Source organism: Bufo bufo, chromosome 5, assembly GCF_905171765.1.
Source record: "Bufo bufo chromosome 5, aBufBuf1.1, whole genome shotgun sequence".
Lineage (NCBI taxonomy): Eukaryota > Metazoa > Chordata > Amphibia > Anura > Bufonidae > Bufo > Bufo bufo.
In genome coordinates, this window is record NC_053393.1 from 385,957,022 (window position 1) to 385,961,928 (window position 4,907).

The window sequence follows — 4,907 nt, forward strand, 5'->3', positions numbered from 1 at the left end:
TAGGACGGTCCGACAGGCTGTTCACCCTGTCGGATCCTTCCTGGCGATATTTCGCCGTACTGCCGCTCCGTCCCCATTGACTATAATGTCGGACATGCAGTACTTTTGGTCCGGCGGCCTCACGCCCTGCACTGTTGTGCTGCGCCGGAGTCCCCCCCCCCCCGACCCCATTATAGTCAATGGGGACAGAGCGGCAGTCCGGCAAAATAGCGGCAGGACGGATCTGACAGGGTGAACAGCCTGTCGGATCCGCCCTGCCGCTAGTGTGAAAGCCTAATTTCAACAAGTTACACTTCCATTCTATTTCAAAATCAGATACCTTGTCGCCCTTTTAAAATGTTACAACCGTATGGTTTTAGTGTAGCAATGAAAGGGACTCCACTGACCTCTAGTGGACATAAAATTCATGGTCATTGCTATAAGAAGCAAATGCTGTTTGACATCATCCAGCCTCCATAGTCCATGAAACACACTTGTCTAATACACTTTCTCAAATACACTTTGTAAAAGAAGAAAACACTAAACCCAAAGTTTATGTTTTAATATGATTCCTTTATTAACCCCTTCCCAACCAGGTTAGGTCTTTAAAGATGACGCCTCCTCCGTAGCAGAGTGGGCGAGATAGCCGCTGGGTTTCTGCTGTGGGGTGGCTGCACTCCTGGGGCCTGAACAGCTCTGCCACATGGCAGTCAGGGAAGCCATTCGTTACTTGGTCTTTCTGTAGGATCTATCACAGCAGTAGTTCCTATGGAGGCCTGCAGCTGGCCTATTTCAATGCAGCTCTGAGCGCTGACAATAGGGGACAGGGGGCAGTAGGAAAATAGTGATCTGGACTCCATATGTGCATTACTACTTATGTATTAATGGTCCAGAATCGGAGTGACAAATTCCCTTTAATAGGGTTGAGCAGCAGTTTAATATCGATGACCTTTCCTCAGGATCATTTGGGGTCCATGTCCTATTTTTTGATGGGCGCTACTCACTGGCCGTTAAAAAAACAGCCATGTAAATAGCCCGATAAACTTTCATTGGTGCTAAAAATGGCCGTGTGATGGCCGTTACTTAAACGGCCGTTACAGGGCCATTTTTCACTGTTGTGTGCATGTAGCCTTAGGTCACGTTCACATCACCGGTTTGTTTTCCGTTCTTCTGACCCTTTAGAATAACAGATAAATATTTTTGAACAACTGATTCTTTATTTTGAGCATCCGTTACTCCGTCAGAGATCTGTTATTTTTAATGAAAGAAGAGGTCCTGCGAGGAGTACTTTTTCTCCTGTAAAAAATAACAGATCTAATGGAACTGACACAAACGGTTGCAAAATAAGCATTTCAGAAAAAGAAATAATTTTTTTCTTATTTTTATTTTTTTTCTGGTTAATGTTGCTATGTCATAATGTGGCTTCCAGTATTAATAATGCCCCCATTAGAGGGCCCAGTATTATTAATGCCCCCATTAGAGGCCTCAGTATTAATAATGCCCCCATTAGAGGCCCCAGTATTAATAATGCCCCATTAGAGGCCCCAGTATTAATAATTCCCCCATTAGAGGCCCCAGTATTAATAATTCCCCCATTAGAGGCCTCAGTATTTATAATGTCCCCATTAGCGGCCCTAGTATTAATAATGCCCCCATTAGAGGCCTCAGTATTAATAATGCCATTAGAAGCCCTAGTATTAATAATGCCCCCATTAGAGGCCCTAGTATTAATAATGCCCCCATTAGAGGCCCTAGTATTAATATACCCCCATTAGAGGCCCTAGTATTAATAATGCCCCTGTTAGAGGCCCCAGTATTAATAATGCCCCCATTAGAGGCCTCAGTATTAATAATGCCATTAGAAGCCCTAGTATTAATAATGCCCCCATTAGAGGCCCCAGTATTAATAATGCCCCCATTAGAGGCCCTAGTATTAATAATGCCCCAGTTAGAGGCCCCAGTATTAATAATGCCCCCATTAGAGGCCCCAATATTAATAATGCCCCAATAAGAGGCCCCAGTATTAATAATGCACCCATTAGAGGCCCTAGTATTATTAATGCCCCCATTAGAGGCCCCAGTATTAATAATTCCTCCATCAGAGGCCCCAGTATTAATAATACCACCATTAGAGGCCCCAGTATTAATAACGCCCCCATTAGAGGCTCCAGTATTAATAATGCCCCCATTAGAGGCCCCAGTATTAATAATGCCCCCATTAGAGGCCCCAGTATTAATAATGCCATTAGAAGCCCTAGTATTAATAATGCCCCCATTAGAGGCCCCAGTATTAATAATGCCCCCATTAGAAGCCCCAGTATTAATAATGCCCCAATTAGAGGCCCCAGTATTAATAATGCCCCCATTAGAGGCCCTAGTATTAATAATACCCCCATTAGAGGCCCCAGTATTAATAATGCCATTAGAAGCCCCAGTATAAATAATGCCCCCATTAGAGCCCCAAGTATTAATAATGCCCCCATTAAAGGCCCTAGTATTAATAATGCCCTCATTAGAGGCCCCAGTATTAATAATGCCCCCATTAGAGGCCCCAGTATTAATAATGCCCCCATTAGAAGCCCTAGTATTAATAATGCCCCATTAGAGGCCCCAGTATTAATAATGTCCCCATTAGAGGCCCTAATATTAATTAGAGGCCTCAGTATTAATAATGCCACCATTAGAGGCCTCAGTATTAATAATGTCCCCATTAGAGGCCCCAGTATTAATAATGCCCCCATTAGAGGACCTAGTATTAATAATGCCTCCATCAGAGGCCCCAAGTAATATTAATGCATCCATTAGTGCCCCAGTATCAATAATGCCCCCATTAGAGGCCCCAGTATTAATAATGCTCCCATTAGAGGCCCCAGTATTAATAATGCCCCCATTAGAGGCAGCAGTATTAATAATGCCCCCATTAGAGGCCCCAATATTAATAATGCCCCCATTAGAGGCCCCAGTATTAATAATGTCCCCATTAGAGGCCCCAGTATTAATAATGCCACCATTAGAGGCCCCAATATTAATAATGCCCCCATTAGAGGCCCCAGTATTAATAATGTCCCCATTAGAGGCCCCAGTATTAATAATGCCCCATTAGAGGCCCCAGTATTAATAATGTCCCCATTAGAGGCCCTAATATTAATTAGAGGCCTCAGTATTAATAATGCCACCATTAGAGGCCTCAGTATTAATAATGTCCCCATTAGAGGCCCCAGTATTAATAATGTCCCCATTAGAGGCCCCAGTATTAATAATGCCCCCATTAGAGGACCTAGTATTAATAATGCCTCCATTAGTGCCCCAGTATCAATAATGCCCCCATTAGAGGCCCCAGTATTAATAATGCTCCCATTAGAGGCCCCAGTATTAATAATGCCCCCATTAGAGGCAGCAGTATTAATAATGCCCCCATTAGAGGCCCCAATATTAATAATGCCCCCATTAGAGGCCCCAGTATTAATAATGTCCCCATTAGAGGCCCCAGTATTAATAATGCCCCCATTAGAGGCCCCAATATTAATAATGCCCCCATTAGAGGCCCCAGTATTAATAATGTCCCCATTAGAGGGGGGGGGGCCTGTACTAATGAGCGCTCCACAATAGAAGCACTTATTGGTAATAGTGGCAAGTGCACATCGGCAAAAAAATACCGGCAGGGGGACTGGATTAGCGGCTTGGCCAGTGAATTACTGACCGGGTGCCAACCCTAAGTGTGGGTTCACACGGGCGTTGCGGGAAAATGTGCGGGTGCGTTGCGGGAACACCTGCGATTTTTCCGCGCGAGTGCAAAACATTGTAATGCGTTTACCACTCGCGTGAGAAAAATCACAGAAGATCGGGCTTGGGATCGGTGTTCTGTAGATTGTATTATTTTCCCTTATAACATGGTTATAAGGGAAAATAATAGCATTCTGAATACATAATGCATAGTAAAATAGCTGCAGGGGTTAAAAAAAAACATGATCCATCACCATGGTAAAAGATCATGTGACGTACCATGTGATGACCGGAGTGACGTCACCACAGGTCCTATTCAACAAAGGAGACAGAAGGAGATGCCGGGCATCGCGATCAAGTGGACTAAGGTGAGTTAAATCATTTTTATTTATTTTTTTAACCCCTCCAGCGATGTTTTACTATGCATTCTGTATTCAGAATGCTATTATTTTCCCTTATAACCATGTTATAAGGGAAAATAATAATGATCGGGTCTCCATCCCGATCGTCTCCTAGCAACCGTGCGTGAAAATCGCACTGCATCCGCACTTGCTTGCGATTTTCACGCATCCCCATTCACTTCTGTGGGGCCTGCGTTGCGTGAAAAATGCAGAATATAGAGCATGCTGTGATTTTCACGCAACGCATAAGTGATGCTTGAAAATCACCGCTCATGTGAACAGCCCCAGAGAAATGAATGGGTCGATATTCAGTGCGGGTGCAATGCGTTCACCTCATGCATCGCATCCGCGCGGAATACTCGCCCGTGTGAAAGGGGCCTAAGTGTCCAGCATATGGCAGATCTGGTATTGTATTCCTATGCCAGAACCCAATACTGAAATGAATGCCCATGTGGACAGACGATCGTATCCGTTTTGTGCTCCGGCTGTGTGCGTTCTGGATAGGAATGCTTATTCTTGTCCACAATTGCCGGCAAGAATAGCCCATGTTCTACCTTTTCTGCGGCGCCGCAGATCGGATGTGTGGAGCCGTATAGCGCACGGTGTGCTGTCCGCATCCTTTGCGGCCTCATTGAAATGAATGGGTCCACATCCGTTTTGCAAAATTAGCATTCCTCTGCTTTGGATTTTCCCCTTTAAAGTCGTTTTTTGGTAACCACTTAACTGCTGTTAAATGGGGATAGCAAAGCAGGAAAAATCTACAGGAAACTGAAGTCTTGTGCAGGAGCAGAGCCGAGTACTGCT